Source organism: Petaurus breviceps, unplaced genomic scaffold (genome assembly GCF_028583685.1).
Source record: "Petaurus breviceps papuanus isolate PSGF00001 unplaced genomic scaffold, PetGlider_PUasm1.0 90617, whole genome shotgun sequence".
In the NCBI taxonomy this organism is placed as follows: Eukaryota; Metazoa; Chordata; class Mammalia; order Diprotodontia; family Petauridae; genus Petaurus; species Petaurus breviceps.
In genome coordinates this window covers 921,336-942,306 of record NW_027187287.1, presented here as the reverse complement: position 1 = coordinate 942,306, position 20,971 = coordinate 921,336, and the positions used below count along the sequence as shown (strand labels likewise).

The window sequence follows — 20,971 nt, the reverse complement described above, 5'->3', positions numbered from 1 at the left end:
GTTCTTTCTTCTTGAAGGGGACCATCATTATGCTAAACTGAAGTTTCAATGTGTCTGACTGTGGCTGATCAGAGCAGTACAAGCTTGGAATGCTCTACCAGAGGTCAGGCACCAAGAGTCCATATGAACATTTGGGGTGGATTCTCTAAATTTATGCGTCCTGTGATTCCTTTGAGCTGTTTCAATCCTGCTTTGCTCATAGAGCACAGCATCTTCTCTGATGTGGGCTCGCCATGCTGAGTGGTCCTGTGTCAGTGTCTCCCATGTCACACAATCAATTCTAAAGTTCTTGAGAGACCTTGAGAGTGTCCTTGTATAGCTTCTTCTGAACACCTGGTGAACCCTTGCCCTGTGTGAGTTCTCCATAAAATAGTCTTTTTGGCAAGTGTACATTTTGCATTTGAACAACGTGGCCAGCCCATTGAATTTGCCTTCTCTGAAGCAGAGTTTGAATGCTTGGCAGTTTAGTTTGAGTGAGGACCTCAGTGTCTGGTACCTTATCCTGCCAGGTGATCTTCAGAATCTTCCCAAGACAATTCCAGTGGATTCAGTTTCCTGGCATGGTGCTGGTAGACTGTCCAGGTTTCACAGGCATACAATGAGGTCAGCATGACAGTTCTGTAGACTTTCAGTTTGGTAGTCAGTCTAATACCTCTTCTCTCCCACACTTTCCTCTGGAGCCTCCCAAACATTGAACTAGCTCTGGCAATTTGTGAGTCAGCCTCAATCAATGTGTACATCCCTGGAAAGTACACTATCAAGGTAAGTGAATTTATCCACAGCATTCAAAACTTCTCCATTTGCTGTAACCACTGGTTCCATGTATGGATGGTGTGATGGTGGCTGATGGAGCACCTGTGTTTTCTTGATGTTAATTGTTAAAACAAAATTAGCACAAGCAGCAGAGAACTGATCCATACATTGTTTCATCTCAGCTTCAGAGTTTGCATTGAGTGCACAATCATCTGCAAACAGAAAATCATGCACCAGCACTCTCTCTGCTTTGGTCTTGGCTTGCGGACTTTACAAGTTGAAGAATTTACCATCAGTGTGGCAGCTAACCTTGATGCTGTGCACATCCTCACTGAAAGCATTTGACAAGATGACTGGAAACATGCTAAAAAGCATGGGAGCAAGCACACAGCCTTGTTTCACTCCATGGGTGACTAGGAAGGCATGAGAGCATTGTAAGAAAGGTAGTACTTCAAAGGTAGGAAGCAGTCATGTTAGGAGGGGCTTTGAAAATCAAGCAGAAGGGGTTAAAAGGGGGAAAAGGGGGAGGCAGCAAGGTGTGAAGTGAATAGAGCACCAGCCCTGGAGTCAGGAGGACCTGGGTTCAAATCTGGCCTCAGACACTTACCAGCTATGTGACCCTGGGTGAGTCATTTAATACTGATTACCTCAAAAAAAAAAAGGGGGGGTAAACAGAGGATTTTATATTCTATCTTAGAGGTAATAGGGAGCCACTGAAGTTTATCGAATAGGGGGGTGATAAGTTCAGATTTCTGCTTTAGGAAGATCAGTTTGCTAGTTGAGTGGAAGGATTGCAGTGGGAGGAGACCTAAGGCAAGGAGATGCACCAGCATGGTCTACGTGTAAGATGATGTGGGCCTGCACCAAGGCGGTGGCAGTGTCAGAGGAGAAAAAAGACTGTATATAGACCAATGTTATGAAGGTTATTATAGAATTGCTACTTCTAGAACATGGTACTATCACCTCTGAGTGCTTTCTATGGCCTTCACCTATGCCTGTAATGCTTTCTCTCCCTAGGTGCCTTCAAATATCAGCGAAAGTCTCAACTTCTACCTGAAACCTTTCCCAGTCCTTAATCTTAGTCCCCCCAGGCCCCCCCCCCCCGTTGTCCTGCATACGTCTTGTTTGTTCCTGCTTTGTAGGCTCTCTCTCCCACAGACTGTGAACTCCTTGGGGGGTGAGGGCTGTTTTTCGCTTTTCTTTGTATCCTTAGCACTTAGCTCAATATAGTAGGTGTGGCGTGTAGTAGGTGTGGTGTGTAGTAGGTGTGGTGTGTAGTAGGTGTGTGTAGTAGGTGTGGCGTGTAGTAGGTGTGGCGTGTAGTAGGTGTGGTGTGTAGTAGGTGTGGTGTGTAGTAGGTGTGTGTAGTAGGTGTGGCGTGTAGTAGGTGTGGCGTGTAGTAGGTGTGGCGTGTAGTAGGTGTGGCTTGTAGTAGGTGTGTGTAGTAGGTGTGGCGTGTAGTAGGTGTGGTGTGTAGTAGGTGTGTGTAGTAGGTGTGGCGTGTAGTAGGTGTGTGTAGTAGGTGTGGCGTGTAGTAGGTGTGGCGTGTAGTAGGTGTTTACTAAATGGAAGCTGACTAACACATGTCTACTATGTGCAAGGAGCCATGTTAGAACCTGGAGAGACAAATAGAAAAATGATACTGCTTTCAAGGAGTTTACTTTCTAAAGATTCTTTTTCCCTTGCTTCTCTGAAACATCTTTCCAAAACCTTTAGTGACTTAGCTAATACAGTGCTGCATGAGGACTCAGTTAATAAAAGTGAATAACTGTTTTATATTGATTTGAGAAGGGTGAATTATTTTAAAAACTCGTCTTTTTGGCCAGCTATCTTTAGTTCTTAGAAGACTTCCTGAAATGGATTTATCATTCTGCTGACTTTTAAAAGTCTTAACTACTTTCAAAGTCTTTATCTTCTCAAATATACATCATTTGCTTTCATAGAGCATGCTAAATTTTTACTTTTTAGGGTAGTGGAGATTTTAAGATTCTGAACTTATATATATATGCATACGCACACACACAAAGAACATTTCCATACACACCATAAAACACAAAAATTAGAGTCTAGATGAACTCATGAATCTATTTCAAATTTCTACTACTTACTTTTTAAAGAAAAAATATATAAGGGGAAGCTAGGTGGTGAAGTGAATAGAGCACCAGCCCTGGATTCAGGAGGACCTGAGTTCAAATCCAATCTCAGACACTTGACACTTACTAGCTCTGTGACCTTGGTCAAGTCACTGAACCCCAATTGCCTTGCCTCCCCTCCCCAAAAAGAAAAAAAATATAATAAATTTTACATGTTACCCTCAAAACTTTCCTACTTCTCTGTTCTAACCTTCCTTCTGTTCTCTTCTGTGTATTTATAATTTATTCAGCCATTCCCCAAATGTCTAAAAGGCAATCTGAGGTACCCACTTTGGTTTCTAGTTCTTTTCTTTCTCTTTTTTCCTTTGTCTTTAATGTCAAGAAATTTATTTTGAGGGGAGGCTAGGTGTAACAGTGAATAGAGCACTGGCCCTGGAGTCAGGAGGACCTGAGTTCAAATTCGGCCTCAGACACTTAACACAAAAAAACTAGCCATGTGACCTTGGGCAAGTCACTTAACCCCAATTGCCCTCCAAAAAAGCAAAAAAGGGAGAAATTTATTTTGATTTTAATTATCTCATTCACATTCTAATCTTTCTTTTTAAGTGCCTCTCCCCATACCTGCTTGTTTCCCTATTGAAGGACAAGAAGGAAGGAAGGAAACAAACGTTTACTAAGCAGTGCCAGGCACTGTACTAAGGACTTAAAATATAATGTTAAGCACAGAAAATTATCATCTTATTTGATCCTCAAAACAAACCTGGGAGATAGGTGTTATTATTAGCTTCATTTTACAGTTGGGGAAACTGAGTCAGATAGCAGTTAAGGACTTGCCCAGGGTTATAGCTAGTAAGTATCTGAGAGTGGGTTTGAATGTAGGTCCTCCTGACTTTACACCCAGAACTCTATCCATTGCACCACTTAGCCTGCCTCTAAGATAATGAGCCTAGATAACTGGGAGAGAGGGATGATGGGTCAGAGAAAATAAATTTATATTGAGTTTAAGTTGAATTGTATAGGAATATATGCATTGATTTCAAAATTAAGTGAGGAAACTAAGGAAGAATCTATTTGTAGGAATGATATAGATTTTGATATCAATCTCTGGAATTTGTTGGCACAAGATAGGGAATTTGCCTCCACACCTGAGATAAATATAATCACAGATAGCCCAGAATAGCATTGCTAAGAATAGAAGAAGTCTTCAAGAATTTTCCAACAACCCCATAGGTTTGATAGTTAGGTGGCAATGTGTACAAAACCCTAAGCCTAAAGTTGAGAATTGAGTTTAAATTCAGTGTCAGACACTTCCTAGTTGTGGGACTGTGGGCAGGTCATTTAACCTCTCAGTTTCCTCATCTCTACAATGGTAATGATAATAATACCTACCTCCCAGGATTGTTGTGAGGATCAAAGGAGATAATAATTATAATTTAGCATAGCTCCTGGCACACAGGATGTGCTTAATAAATGCTTGTTCCCTTCTCCACAGAAAAGACATATCAATAAATCCTTGTCACCAGACAAATGTAGGCATAAGAAGTCTGACTGCAAAGGATGGATATGTGAGCAGGAGGCAAGGAAATGGAGGCAAAGCATATAGATAATGCTCTCTATTTTTGTCTTCAGCCAGGTTTGTGTACCTGTGCTCGCCTTACTCTTGTTAAATTTCATCTTACCATAAGAAATGAGGAAATAGATTATTCCAAATGGACATGGAAAAACTTGCATGTACAGAGTAAAATGAGCAGAACTGGAAGAACAATTTGTTTTGTTTTTTGGAAGGTGGAAGGCAGGGCAGTTGGGGTTAAGTGACTTGCCCAAGGTCACATGGCTAATAAGTGTTAAGTGTCTGAGGCTGGATTTGAACTCAGGTCCTCCTGACTCCAAGGCCAGTGCTCCATTCACTGCACCACCTAGCCACTCCATGGAAGAACAATTTGTACAGTAACAACAATACTGTAAAAACAAATGACTTTGTAAGCTGTAAGATTTCTTATACCAGTACTCATCTAATGGAAAGGATTTATTGATTTTTTTTTTTGGTGGGGAAGGGAATGTGCTAGGCACTTTGCTAAATTATAATTATCTCATTTGATCCTTACAACAATCCTGTGAGGCAGGTATTATTATCATTCCCATTGTAGAGATGAGGAAACTGAGAGGTTAAGTGACCTGCCCAGAGTCACACAACTAGGAAGTGTCTGACACTGAATTTAAACTCCATTCTTCCCAACTCTAGGCTTAGGGCTTTGGTCACATTGTCACTTAGCTACCTAACCTACGGGATTGTTGGAAGATTCTTGAATACTTCTATATTTGGGAATGATATTCTGTGCCTTCTCTGATTATGTTAATCTGAAGTGTGGAGGCACATTCTCTCTCTAATGCCAGCAAATTCCGAAGATTGGTATCAAAATCCAAGAATACAATGACCATTCACAATTCTAGAGGACTAAAAATGAAGACAGACACTATCTGCATCCAGAGAAAGAACTGGTAAATAGAAGTGTCAGTAGAATAATTTTGCAATCTTACATTACATACATACACACACACATACTTATTTGTGTCTAATGGTAGCCATCTCTAGGGTGGGGAGAAGAGAAAAAAAAGTAATTTACATGATAATTTTGTTCTATATTTGAACAGAATAGCAAGTTGTGCATAGTAGGTTTGCAGTTTCATGTGCAATCATTTTTTTAAAAATTTTACCATATCATGGAAATGCTTGTTTTAGTCTATAAATTAAAAATAAAATTTAAGAGGCAGCTAGGTGATGCAGTAAATAGAGCACTGGCCCTGGAGTAAGGAGGACCTGAGTTCAAATCTGGACTCAGACTCTTGACACACTAGCTGTGTGACCTTGGGCAAGTCACTTAACCCCAATTGCCTTGCCTTCTTCCCTCCAAAAAAAATAAAAATTTAAAAATCCTTATAAATGGTGGCTATTATATTACATTATATATTATGATATAATAATGTTATGATATATACATTATATTTATGCAATATATTTTTACACATGGTATACATATTATGCTAAGCCTTAGCATTATGAAAATTATAGCTGCTATTATTATTGTTATTATCATTGTTAATGCTACTATTCTTATTATTGGTGTCATTGGTAGGAAAGACTATTTCAATTCACAGGACCTGGAACTGAATTCTGTCCCAGCCCCAGAACTCTTGGCTCTGACCTATGGTTTCTTTAGCAGCACCCTACTCCCCGTGGTTTGATGGTATCATTCAGTAGAATACCTTTAAACCACATAGTCCCTATTTAGAATTGTCCTTTTAGATGAGAAATGAGACTGAGGGCTCTCTGTCAGGCAAAGAGTGCTGTGAATTTAGTGACATTTATGTTCCAGCTTTGTGGGAGCCTTAGGTGCTGGGCAGGAGCTAATGGCAGTGCTTTTGCAGTAATGGTGACTAATCACAAATGATGTGCAACATAATGCAAGGAAGTCAAGTTTTTTCTGAACAAGCAAAGCAACTGAAGACTTTTCAGATGATTGAGCTTGCACGCATGCTGCAGCCCCCATATATACCTCACTCTCTGCTCTCCCCTACTGCTACCCCCCACCCCCACCCCCAAGCCAGAGTAAACTCCTAGCAAAACCACAAAGTAAAATTAATCTTCAAGGTCCTTTGGTTCTCCCTCCTTTCAGATCATCTCTCCACCCTCACAGAAAATCCAGGAGACACCAACAGGTACTACTAGTGTCTTGCTAAGTTCCTATTAGTATTTTGTTTTCTCTAAATCCCCATGGTTGTATAATGCAAATATTTCCAGAGTCTGGTTGTGATGAGGGATGGCTCCCAATAGGTTCAGCAAGACCTCTGATCTTATCTTAAGACCAGAAAACCTGCGATTCAGTCTGGAAAGAATTTAGCCCAGGCTAACTTGGAGTCAGAGTTGTAAAAGTTTATTTTATGCTTTACAGCGGGTGAAGGCTATTAGGCTGTACAGCAGGCAAGAATCCTTTAGAGGACCTGCAACCTTAAAGGGGTAGAATTAAGATTTTTATAGGGTAATTCATAGTAGAACTCCTGCCAATTATGCTAACTAGGTGATTAAGGGTGGGATTAGGGAAGAGTTAAGGTGGGGCCAGTGTTTAAAGGAACATGCATTTCTAATGTAACTTCGAAGGCATATTGCCCATGATTCACTGGATAAAAACCCAAGGTGGGGGGGGGGGGCTACCTGGAGGTGTGGTTTTAAGCTTGAAATGTCACTAAGTCAGCTAGCGGTCCAGGGCTGACTGAGAAGTGCCCAGTCTACCACCCATCAGTGTCATGTTTGACAAGATTGATGTCTGGGAACGAAGGCTAACCAGAAACTCAGGGGATAATAGACTAAGGAGTTAACCCGGAGATAGGGTACGGAAGGATTCATGGGGGCAGCAAGGGGGAGATAATAGTTGCCTAAGTTGGAATGTTTATAGATACTTTTGTGAAGGATTCATAGGAATAGTTTGTTATTGTTCCAAGCTAAGATAAACAATTCATGAGTTGTTGCTGGGCAGAGTTAATGCTCTGAGACTGGGGGGGTGGGTAATGATTTTACAAACAGGTTTTACAGACTGATGTTACAAAGTGGTATTACAAATTGATGTTACAACTAGATGTTAGATCCCAAGCACCCCACCATTACTGATGTTATAAATTGGTATTACAAATTGAGTTTACAAATTGATTTTTCAAACATAGATCCCAAGCACCCCATCAGTTGGTCTAGGGTCATTTTTAAATGTTATAATAATCACTTGTTTCTTTATAGCAGTCATTTACCACTTTCCTCTCTAAATTGAACTCTCCTTTTTGACAATGAAAAGCAATTAAGCAAAGATATCCAATTGTCTGACTATTAAAATAATATTTTGTCCTAACAGTCCCCACCTTTTTGTCTTGAGGGAGAAGGCATGTTTCCTTATTTCTTCTCCAAGACAGTTGTTAGTTTTTTCATTACTCAGAGATCAATTTCCTTTAAGTGATCTTAAAAAAAAAGTTTTTGTAGTCTTTGGACATGTTGTTCTCTTGGTTCTACATATTTCACTCTATCAGTTCATAAAACTCTTCCCATGTTTCTCTGTTTGCACATGACAGTTAGAGAAGCTGTACTGACCTAAAAAAACTCTCTGGCTTTGTATTTCGTTTCCTGATCCAAGGTGAGCAATTAATTCTGAAAGGGACATTGCTGACCAAAGCCTTAAGAGATTCTGTCCCTTTCAGTCAGAGGTGACTGACATCACAAAGACATTTCCTGGATTAAAGAGGATGGCCACTATCAGGAAGAGGAGCCCAAACTCTGCCATGGTTGGCCAGAAACTCTTGGATTTGCATGGACATTCCTGAACTTATCGACGTGGCAGACTAGTCAGGGGGCCAGAGACACAATGGACTGTAGTACTGGCAGTGGGCAGCAACCAAGGGGATATTGCTAGTCTCTGACAAAGAGTGGTGGAGGTCACACCCAAGTAGTCGTAATGCTCTTGTTTCAGTGAGGAAGTGAAATTTCCCACAGTAATGTGTATGCCCCACAATCACTAGAGAAAATTTCTAGGCCCTAGAAAAACGGGCAGAGGGTGGCCCCAGGGGCAATGGAATAGAGTATCACAGACCATCCCCCCCCAGGCAGCATCAAGCAATGAAACCAGCAGCAAAAGCTGAGTCCCCATGACAGTAGCAGGCAAATGACACAGGCCCCAGAGGCATCAAGCCTCAGTATAGGAGACCAAAAGAGATCCGAAGCAATGAGGAGCATTTATTGGGATGCCATGACTGGGACTGTGCGTGACAGGCATAGAATAGGGTCTCCTGAGATTGGAGCTGCTGAATCCCCATTTCCCATACCCTCTCCCTCCATCTCTCATGCCCATCTTCTCAAAACTTCTTTCTCTCTCAATTTCTCTCTATTCCACCCTCCCTCTCCCAGGTGAGATATTATAGTCTATGGTTTCATCTTATTCTCTTAGCTTAATATAGATTTTAGACATTCAACAATCCTTTTGCTGTTGTTGAATTGTTTCAGTTGTATTGGAACTTTTCATGACCCCATTTGGGGTTTTCATGGTAAAGATATTGCAGTAATTTGCCATTTCCTTCTCTAGCTTGTTTTATAGATGAGGAAACTGAGGCAAAGAGGGTTAAGTGACTTGCCCAGGGTCACACAGCTAGTAAATGCCTGAAGTCGGATTTGCACTCTTGAAGACTAGTCTTCCTGACTCCAGGCCCCTCGTTTTATGTACTATGATGCCACCTAGCAGCCCCCTAACAGTTCTTTTAGTTGACTTTTAAAGTTGTCTTTTCTTTTCTTTTGCTTTTTTTTTGGCAAGCAATTGGGGTTAAGTGACTTGCCCAAGGTAAAATGGCTAGTTTTTGTGTTAAGTGTCTGAGGCCGGATTTGAACTCAGGTCCTCCTGACTCCAGGGCTGGTGCTCTATTCACTGCGCCACCTAGCTGTCCCATAAGGTTGTTTTTTTCAAGGTTGACTTTATTCCATTGAGCTGTTTTTCTCTTGTCCTGACCTGTTAGATTACTGTCCTGAGAGAATGTCAGTTCTCTGTATTTTGTTTCCTAGATTCAGGCGTCACTCATTGTCTTGAAGCCCCTTAGGTCCCTAGAGAAACAATGTCTTGGGGCATCTGGTGGTGCAGTGAATAGAGCACTGGTCCTGGAATCAAGAGGACCCTGAGTTCAAATATAACCTCAGACACTTGACACTTACTACATGTGTGACACTGGGCAAGTCACTTAACCCCAATTTCCCTGCCTTCCTCTCTCCAAAAAGAAAAAGAGAATTTATGTCTTCTTTTGATTTTGTGTCAAAATTACAGCCCTATTAGTCTCCTAGACACTATATTCCTTGGAATCAATTCTCTCTGAAGAATTTCTCTGAATTTTTCTCTCCTTAATAGTTGCTATTGCATGATTTAGTCCTGCAGGGGTGAGGAACCTGTAGCCTTGAGCCCATATGTGGTCTTCTAGGTCCTTGGGCGTGGTCTTTTGACTAAGTCCAAGTTTTACAGGACAAATCCTTCTATTAAGGGGATTTGTTGTGTTAAGTTTTGTAGCAGCAAGCACCCCAAGCGTCCTCAGGGTTTGCTGCCACCACAGGTTCTTGGATCTGCTTTGATAAAGGAAAGCAACTCGAAATGGGTTAACAAGCTTACTTTAATCAGTCAGACATATATCGTTTACCTTGTTCAGGGGAAAAAGGTCAGCACCCTGAACTTCAAAGTATACAGGCAGAATTATCAAGACAAACAGATCTAGTAGACAGATTTCCAAACTGTCCAACCATTACATCCATACCCAGTCAACATCTGGGTTTCAACATCTGGGTTTTTCAAAGCCGGGGGGTTCTGGACAATGGCTTCCCAGAATCCAGATCAAATCACAGAACACTTCTCAAAGTGAGCCCCCAAAACAAAGCTACACATCAGGGCTTATATAGCCTTCTCCTGGCTCAGAGAATGTAACAACCTTATTGATCCACTGGCCAATCAAAAAGTATTTACTGAAAAACAAGCCTCCCACACCAGGCTTCAGGTGCACTTTAGCCTAGGGCAGGGAAGATCTTCCAAATTTACATTCCCATTACAAGTTTGGATTCAGTCAAAGGGCCACACCTGAGGACCTAGAGCAGGCCTATACGACCTGTACAACTGTGGCCTGCTGTCTGCTTACTGCCAATGGGCCATTTGCTGATAACTTAGTGCCCGTTTGCCACCTGTAGCATGCCAAAGGATTTCCTCTAAAAACAAGGGTGTTTTCCTCTACATTTTTCAAGGGCTGCTCAAAATCCTTTGGCTTGGGGAAGGCTCCCCTGGCTGCAGGTTGTATAGGCCTGATCTAGAGGCCACATGTGGGCCTCAAGGCTGAAGGTTCCCCACTGCTAATGTAGTGGAAAACATCCTGACAGGGGCAAGGAGCTGCCTATTTGCAACAGGTATAAGAAAACGGCAGAGAAGGAGCTGGTACACAGACATTGGGATCAAGAGGATGAAGTGGAAAAGGTAGAAACAGTCCCAATAGCAAGTGAAAAAGTCTTAGAGAATAGAGCTATCAAAAAGGCAAAGTGAAGGAATTTAGCCTTTGAATCTGAAAGTGGAGGGGTTTTTTCAGGGTTCAAAGGCTTGGTGGTAACTTCAGGAGGAGGAGCAAGAGGAGGGCTTGGTGATTTGGCAATGGCCCTAATCTCTTTGAGAGGCTGTCCAATGGCAGTAGCATGTCTTATGCACCCACCCTGGATGCTGTCAAGGCCACAGCAGAAACAATGGTAACCTTTGGAGATATCACAACCAATGACTCTACCTCAGTCTTGTGAGCAGACAAGAAGGCTGCCAATTCCAAAATCAATGGGGATAGCCAAAAGCCTTTCTCTCTGGCCATGGCATGCAGGAAGGCCTTCAGTGCTAGAAATTACACAGACCTTTAGCTGTCTTAAACTGCTCTGTGAGGCATTGGATCATGATGCATGTAGACACCAGTCTACTCTATGACCTGGCACCTGTCTTTAAAGACCATGAGAGGCATCCCCTAAGCAATGAGCACCCACATGAGAGTAGCTAGCAGTGATGGTAATTTGGAGAGTAAGGCCAGGACCACTCTGGTCCTGCCGTGGGCTCATTCGAGTTGTCACAAGAGGCACCCTCTTTGTTTTATTCAGACAAAGCAGAGGGTTCAGTCGAGAAGATAGAAGCATCATCTGACAAGAAACTGTCCCTGGCTTTAGAAGCGTCACTAGTGCCTCCTTTCACTTTGGCCAGAAAGTCAATAGCTATGTCCTGGACACCTTGTGCTCCAACATAATGGCAAATTTCTCCTTCTCCTCTAGATGTGCAGGTGTATTTGGCAGACGTGACTCAGATGAAACCTATTTCTTCCTTCTCCCCCAAAATGTTTGGGGTTCACCCGGAAGGGCCCACTGGTAAAGAAGAGAACAAGGACCTACCCAAAGCAATCATGACTGAAGTCAAAGAAAAGGATGCCTTTTACTCAAGTACAAACCAGTGTTTGTTTGTTTTTGAGGCAATCAGGGTTAAATGACTTGCCCAGAATCACACAGCTAGTAACTATTTGAGGTCAGATTTGAACTCAGGTCCTCCTGACTCCAGGGTTGGTGCTTTATCCACTGCATCATCTACCAGCCCCAACTACAAACTGTTTTACCAAAAAGATAATGCGTTTAAAGAGAAGGGTATGGTCACCCTGCACTTGAAACCTGCAAGAAGTCAGAAGACAAGTCCTGGTTTGAGCTAATACCACTTTAAACAACATATTTCTGACTCTCCTGGTTTCACTCAATGTGTCTAAACTGGCAAGAGCAACCTTCTCATCATGTATGTCCCAAACTCACCAATCATTGAGAAGAATGCCACCATCCTCAAAATGATGCTAATCAGGGTCAAGACCACTGAGAATTCTGAAGAATTGCACAAAATCTTACTGGAGAAAAAGGAAGCCTGAAAGTGTGGGGCAGACTATTTCAAAGATTCATTTGCCAAACTGCTGCTTTTTTCCCCTTTGACTTTTATTCTTAACTTTCTACTTTGAGTTTTAAGAACTTACAGATATTCTGAATGGTTTTGTGGGGGAAAATTAATGTAATCGAGAAAAAAACTTTAATTTTAGAAAAAAGAAGAAAAAGCATACAAGAGGAAAATTTGGTTCGAATCTCACCGCTGACACTGCTGTTCTTGGTCCTTCATTCTCAAAGAGGACCAACGATATCAGGAGAGTTATGCCCTGGTTTGCTAGTGAACTGGATTTAAGTGAGGCAGAATTGTGCAGTCATCAGCCTCATTTCTCTCCTCCATAGTCATCAAAGTCCAATGGCAATCCAAGGTCGAGAGGACCGGCAATGGCCCAGGAAGCTTGTTGACTTGTTAACTTGCCAGATCCTGGTTTTTCTATTTTTATGATGTACCACCTCCGCTGAGCTACTTCCCACAGCTTGTAGTCACACTCATAGATTATGTCCCAGATAGCAAACACTACCTCAGACACTAGAGATAACACTGTACACTAAAGATAACATAAAAGAGGCCCCAAAGAGATTTTACCAAGGAAGGGAAGATGGGGGGCTGGGGAAGGGAAGTGCTATAACCCTTGAGTTCCCACTGATGTGTTTTTTCTTTTTTTACCCCATCTTTCTAATTATTCTGAACTTGAACATTTCTCTCTATATATATATACGTAAATATATTTGTATTTACATAGCAGATTATAAGAGAGGATTGAAATCATATGAAATGAAAGCTTGTTCTTTGAAAAAGTATGTAATAAATTCCTCACATTACTTTCAAAACTGTCTATGCTTCCTTCTCTTCTGTGCATTTAAACATAGTTTAATGGATCTCTTTTTTTGGCATTACTATTGCCACCTTATACCTTTGAACTCTCTTCCAATTAAAAACAGAAAAACCCTCCCACTATTGTAATAAGTAAACAAACTCAAGCAAATAAATTCATACAGAGGCGAGAAAAACAAATATTGGTTTTATATTTTATATTTGTTTCCATTTTGTAATTGATTTTATTCTGCAACTGCCTGAGCCATGTTTCTTTGTCTCTGACTTAAATTCCGAAGTCCATGAGTCCAGAAGTTGCTTTCCTCCTTGAGTTAGTTTAAGTTTCAATTGTCCTATAAATCACATTAAAGAAGCAACTTATCTCTACATAGCCTTGTATACTCATGTACAATTAAGGGAGATCTATTATCTTATTTACAAGTCTTGCAGAATGCAAGTAGATGCCAAGAAGTCTGTTATCCTTATCCAATCAACTTTTCCTGATTGCAGGATGGAATAGGATGGGAGGAGGGGTTGTTGCTAGCTCCAAATGTCCAGCCAATTGTATTCTTGCCACGTATGATACTTCAGACTTTGTAACCAATCATATTGTTTTCCACCAATGATACTTCTTGTTCTTTAATCTTTTGTACTTTCCCAAACTATTTGAAGGCTACTAAGCCCTACCTTGTGTATTGACTTGCTGAGGAGTCTAAGAACTATTTTGTTTTTTGTTGACTAATATAAATAAAATGAATGTGCTTGGAACTTTATTGCCTCAGTTTATCTTAATTTATAAACCTAACAGTGACCATGTCCAAAAATTTATGTCTCCTTATGCACCTTTAGTCCATCACATATCTGTCATGAGATGGGTAACATGTTTCATTAGAGGTGATCTGTCTTAATCAGAGTCTTAAGCATTTCAAAGTTACTTTTCTTTTTTATTTAATATTTTATTTTTCTCCCAATTACATGTAAAAACAATTTTAAAATTCTTTTTCCAAATTTTGAGTTCTAAATTCTTTGCCTTTCTCCCATCCTCACCCTATTGAGAAGGTAAGCAATTTGACATGTTATACATGTATAATCATGCAAAACATATTTCCCTATAAGTCATGCTGAGAGGGAAAACACAGACCAAAAAAAAAAAAAGAAAACCCCATAAAAATAAAGAAAGTTTCTTTGATCTGCATTCAGGCTCCACTGGTTTTTCTCTAGAGATGAACAGCACCTTTCATCATAAGTTCTTCGGAATTGTCTTGGATCTTTGTATTGCTGAGAATAGCTAAGTCATTCACAGTAGATCATCATGCAATATTGCTGTCATTTGATTTGTGTACAATGTTCTCCTGATTCTGTTCATTTCACTTTGCATCAGTTCATGTAAGTCTTTGTAGGCTTTCCTGAGAGCATCCTGCTCTTCATTTCTTATAGCTTCCATCACAATCATATACCACAACTTGTTCATCCATTCCCCATTTGATGATCATCCCCTCAATTTCCAGTTCTTTGCCACCACTAAAAGAGCCGCTATAAATATTTTTGTACATACATATCCTTTTCCTTTTTTTTTTTAATCTCTTTGGGATACAGATTTAGTAGTGGTATTGTTTGGTCAAAGGGGATGCATGGTTTTACAGCCCTTTGGGCATAGTTACAAATTGCTCTCCAGAATGTTTGAATCAGTATACAACTTCACCAACAGGTGTTTTTATTTTTTTATGTTTTAATTTTTCTAATCCCCTCCAACATTTGTCATTTTCCTTTTCTGTCATATTAACCAATCTGATGGGTATGTGGTGGAGGCTCAGAGTTGTTTTAATTTGCATTTCTCTAGTAGTGATTCAGAGCATTTTTTTCATATGACTATAGATAGTTTTGATTTCTTCTTCTGAAAGCTGCCTATTCATATCCTTTGACCATTTATCAATTGAGGAATGGCTTTTATTTCTACAAATTTGGCTCTTTTCTATATATTTGAAAAATGAGGTCTTTATCAGAGAAACTTTCTGTAAATTTTTTTTCACAAGTAATGATTACCAGCTATGTATTTCCCTATATCCTATTTTTTTCCCTTTTTATCCTATTCTCTCTCTGTGTGTGTGTCTCTGTGTCTCTCTTTCTCTCTCTCTCCTTTCACCCTGTTCATCTGTTCATTCTCAAAAGTGTTTTGCTTCTGACTTTTACCTCCCCTAGTCTGCCCTCCCTTCTATCAGCACCCTCCCTCCCCCCTTCTCTAATTCACTTCTTTTCCTACTTTCCTGTATTGTAAGATAGATTTCTACACCCAACTGAGAGTGTATGTTATTCCCTCTTTGAGTCAATTCTAATGAGAGTAGAGTTCATGTGCTTCCTTCTCCCCTTCTCCCATCTTCCCCTGCACTGCAAAATCTCTTTTGGAACTCTTTTACATCAGATACCCTATTCTACCTCTCCCTTTCCTCTTCTCCCAGTGCATCCTTCTTTCTCACACCTTAATTTAATTTAATTTTTTTAGATAATTATCCCATCATATTCAATTCATACCTGTGCTTTTTGTCTATGTATAATTTGTCTAACTGCCCAAATAATGAGAAAAGTTTTTGGACTTACGATTTCTCTTTTCTGTTTTTCTTTTTATGTTTCTCTGTAGCAGCAAGCACCCCAAGCGTCCTCAGGGTTTGCAGCTACCACAGGTTCTTGGATCTGCTTTGCTAAAGGAAAGCAACTCAAAATGGGTTAACAAGCTTACTTTAATCAGTCAGACATATATCGTTTACCTTATTCAGGAGAAAAGGTCAGCACCCTGAATCTCAAAGTATACAGGCATAATCATCAAGACAGAAACATCAAGTAGACAGATTTCCAAACTGTCCAACCACTACATCCACACCCAGTCAACATCTGGGTTTCCACATTCTGGGTTTTTCAAAGCCGGGGGACTCTCAACAACGGCTTCCCAGAATTCAGATCAAATCACAGAACACTTCTCAAAGTGAGTCCCCAAAACAAAGCTACACATCAGGGCTTATATAAGCCTTCTCCTGGCTCAGAGAATGTAACAACCTTATTGACCCACTGGCCAATCAAAAAGTATCTACTGAAAAACAAGCCTCCCTCCCCAGGCTTCTGGTGCACTTTAGCCTAGGGGCAGGGAAGATCTTTAAAATTTACATTCGCATTACATTCTCTTAAAAGTCCAATTTTCTGTTCACCTCTGGTGAATAGCATCAAGAGTGCTTGAAAATCTTATATTTCATTGAATAACCATGTTTTTTCCCTTGAAGGATTATATTCAATTTTGCTTTTAGGGTAGGTGATTCTTGGTTGTAATTCTATCTCTTTTGCCCTCTGGAATGCCATGTTCCAAATTTATTAGTCCTTTAATATAGAAGCTACTAACTCTTGTGTTGCTCTGACTGTAGCTCCATGATACTTGAATTTTTTTTTGGCTACTTACAATATTTACTCCTTGACCTGGGAGTTCTGGAATTTGGCTATAATATTCCTGGCAGTTTTCATTTTGGCATCTCTTTCAAGAGGTGATCAGTGTATTCTTTCAATTTCAATTTTACCCTCTGGTTCTAGAATAGCAGGATAATTTTCTGTGATAATTTCTTGAAAGATTATGTCTAAGCTCTTTTTTGAATCATGACTTTCAGGTGGTCCAATAATTCTTAAATGATCTCTCCTGAATCTATTTTCCAGGTCAATTTTTTTTCCAATAAGATTTTTCACATTTTCTTCCATTTTTTCATTCATTTGATTTTGTTTGCTTGCTTCTTGATGTCTCATGGAATCATTAGCTTCCACTTGACCAATTCTACTTTTTAAGAAATTGTTTTCTTCAGTGAGCAAATTTTGTACCTCCTTTTCCATTTGACCAATTCTGTTTTTTTTAAAGGAGTTCTTCAGTGAATTTTTGTATATCTTTTTCCATTTAATCTGCTTTTCAAGACATTTTTCTCTTCATTGTATTTTTCTGCCCCTTTTTCCTCTTGACCTATTCTATTTCTTAATTTTCTTCAGTATTTTTTGTGCCTCCTTTGCCAAACTGTTGACTTTTTTTTTCATTATTTTTTTGCATCACTCTCATTTCTCTTCTCAATTTTTTTCTCTACCCCTCTTACTTGTTTTTTAAGATCCTTGTTGAGATCTTCCATGGCCTGGTACCAATTCATATTTTTCTTTGAGGCTTTGGATGTAGGAGTTTTGACTTCATTGTCATCTTCTGAGTTTATGTTTTCATCTTTCCTGTTATCATGGTAACTTTCTATAGTCAGAATTTTTTTCTGCTTTTTGCCCATTTTCCTTTCTTGACTCTTAACTCTACGCTAAAGTGAGTTTGTATTTCCAGAGCAGAAGGGGCACTGTCTGAAGCTTCAGGTTTTTTGTGTAGCTGTTTTCAGAGATAATTCTGGAGACCTGTAAGTTTTTTGATTCTTCCAAGGTAATACGATCTAAGGAGAGGTGTGTTTATTACTCTCCTGGCCTGTGCTCTGGTCTGGGAGTGCCCACAAGCTCTCTTTTCCACCCTGGAATGGTGACCAGGGTCCCAGCTCCCCTGCACCTACAAACTCTGGTGTCCTAGAGCTCCTCCTTGCTCTGAGGCTGAGACCCAGGACTGTAATCAAGATCCAAGTATGAACAATACAACAGAGGCCTGCCCCAGTGCCAGCAAAGGGATCCCTGTAATTTTTTTCTGATCAGTTGTCTTACCTCCTTACCATCTGTGGACTGAGAGGACAGCAACTGCCATTGCCACCACTGAGTCAGTTACCCCCTACTGCCTCCTCCTGGTTTGCTGGGGCCTAGTCTGCGTTGGTGTGACCTGCTTTGGATTGTACTCCACTCTTACCCTGGTGCAAGAGATCTTTCCTGCTAAGTTGTCTTGGATGGAAAAGCTTCATTCCATCCTTTTGGGGATTCTATCACTCTAAAATTTGTTTTGAGGCATTATTTAAAGGTATGGGGGAGGTTTGGGGGAGAGCTCAGGAAAGTCCCTGCTTTTTCCCTACCATCTTGGCTCCATCTCCAAAGTTGCTTTTCTTTACAATGACATTGTTCTTATATAAATTGTTCTTCTGATTTTGTTCACTTCACTCTGTAACAGTTTTCCCTCCCTCTCCTGCTTCTTCAAGGGGACTTTCATTCTTGTTGGGAGGGAAAGCAGGAGATTGGGGCTTGATGGCCACTCTGCTATCATCAGAGATAAGGGATACTGGTGTTGAATCACACATTTTTCCTTAAATATCAATCATTCAGGGGATATGAACAGGTTCAATTTAACTTCTGATTGCTTTGTTGTTATTGTTGGGGAAAGGAGGAGGATTCCAAGTTCTATACCCAAGACTTGATCCCTTTTCCACCAAATACTAGTTCTACAATAAACACACATAATGAATAGCAAAGAAATCCATTTATACAAATCATAGCAAAACAGAAATTAGAGAATGTTGGGGGGTGGAGTCAAGATGGCGGAGTAGAAACAGGACCTTCATGGTACTCCAGCTTCCACCTTCCCCAATTCATGTAAAAGGTGACTCTGAGCAAACTTTGGAGCTGCAGAACCCACAAAATGACACAGAGAAGCTAACCTCACACTGAGGACAGCCCGGCAGGCTGGCAGGAATCAGCCAGTGCAGCACTCTGGGAGCCGAGCCCAGGCCCATGAGCTGGAGGTTTTAGCCCCAGGGCAGGCCTGACCAGCTGCTGGCTGGAGGAACTCCAGATCACCAGCAGCTGTGGCCGTTTCCAGATTTATCAACACATACATGTGAAGGACAAAGTGAGAGGTCAGTGCAGTCTGGACTTTGGGACCCAGTAGTTGGGAGAGAGTTGGCTTTTGCCCCCAGGTGAGAAGCTACTGAGGCCTCGGCACAGCCAGCCCGACGTTGCTGCTTCAGCTCCTGGCCTGCAGAGTGTAGGGGGACCAAGTGACCAGTCTGAGGGGTAATCACTCTTGTTTTAACATGCTTGGATCTGGATTGCAGTCTAGGGTGGAGGTCCTGGGGTGTGTGACCAGCGTGCCAGAGTGTGTGGAGGCTTCAGAGAGGGCACCCAACTAATACCTCCAGCAGCTGAGAAAACCCCAGCATTTAGTACGAAGCTCCCCTGTCTGGTGGCAGAGTCCTATTGTGGAAAAAAGCCCAAAAGTCAAGTAATCGAGTGGCAAAATGACCAGGCAAAGGAAGCAAAACAAACAGAAGAATTCAACATTAGACTCCTATTTTGGGGACAAAAAGGATCAAAGCATGGAACAGGAGGAAGACAGTGAAGTCAGAACTCCTGCACCAAAAGCTTCAAAGGAAAATATGAGCTGGTTACAGGCCATAGAAGACCTTAAGAAGCAGATAAAAGAAGTGGAGGAAAAATTGGGAAGAGAAATGAGAATGATGCAAGAAAAGTATGAAATGAGAATCAACAGCCTGACTGGGGAAAATAACACCTTAAAAAACAGACTAATTCAAATGGCAAAAGAGGCTCAAAGATGCAATGAGGAGAGGAATGCCTTAAAGAGCCTAATTTGCCAGATGGAAAAAGAATCTCAAAAACTCACTGAAGAGAATCATTCCTTCAGATTTAGAATGGAACAAAGCAAAGCTAGTGGCTTTATGAGAAATCAAGATGCTGTTAAACAGATCCAAACAAATGGAAGAATAGAAGGCAATGTGAAATATCTCATGGGAAAAACCACTGACCTGGAAAATAGATACAGGAGAGATAATTTAAAAATTATTGGACTACCTGAAAGCCATGATCAAAGAAAGAACCTAGAAATCATCCTCCAAGAAATTCTCAAGGAAAACTGCCCTGATGTTTTAGAACCAGAAGGGAAAATAAAGGTTGAAAGAATCTACTGATCACCTCCTGAAAAAGATCCCAAAAAGAAAACTCCTAGGAATATTATAGCCAGTTTCTGGAATTCTCAGATCAAGGAGAGAATATTACAAGCAGCCAGGAAGAAACAATTTGAATATTGTGGAAACACAATCAGGATAACCCAGGATCTGGCAGCTTCTACACTGAGGGATCAAAGGGCTTGGAATATGATATTCTGGAGGTCAAAGGAGCTGGGATTAAAACCAAGAATCACCTACCCAGCAAAACTGAGTATCATGTTTCAGGGGAAAATATGGTCATTCAGTGGAATAGAGGACTTTCAAGTATTCTTGAAGAAAAAAACCAGAGTTGAATAGAAAATTTTGACATTCAGATACAAGAAGCAAGAGAAGCATGAGAAGGTAAACAGGGAAAAGAAATCAAAAGGAACTTATCAGAGTTGAACTATTTACACTCCTACATGGAAGAATGATAATTGTAACTGATGAAACTTTTCTCAGTATGAAAATAGTTGAAGGGAATATATATATATATATATATATATATATATATATATATATATATATATATGTCTATATTGGAGGGTATACAGGCATATGAATACATATGTGAATGTATGTATATATGTTGATAGGTATACATAGATAAAGGGAACATGACAAATTGAACAGGAAGGGATGATACTTAAAAGGTGAAATTAAGAGGTAAGAGAGGAATATAATGAGAAGAGATGGGGAGAGACAGAATGGGGTAAACTATCTCATATAGAAGAGGCAAGGGAAAATGGGTACAATGGAGGGAAAGAACAGGAAGGCATAAGGGAATGGGTCTATCTTATACTTATTGAATTTGGCTCATGGAAGGAATGACATACACACTAAATAGGGTATCTCACCCTACAGGAGAGTAGAGGGGAAGGGGATGAGAGGGAGGATGATGGAAAGGAGGACAGGCTGGAGGGGGGAGGGAATTTGGAAGCACACACTTTTGAAAAGGGAC

The 20,971-nt window shown here is 40.6% G+C and overlaps 1 long non-coding RNA gene and 1 pseudogene across 2 annotated transcripts in view; one reads left to right on the top strand and one right to left on the bottom strand.

The window, feature by feature from the left end:
* Positions 1–20,971, bottom strand: part of LOC138142865 (uncharacterized) — a 104,820-nt gene that overhangs the window by 71,987 nt on the left and 11,862 nt on the right. The window lies entirely within an intron of this gene.
* LOC138142889 (nuclear pore complex protein Nup50-like) lies at positions 10,007–12,323 on the top strand (annotated as a pseudogene).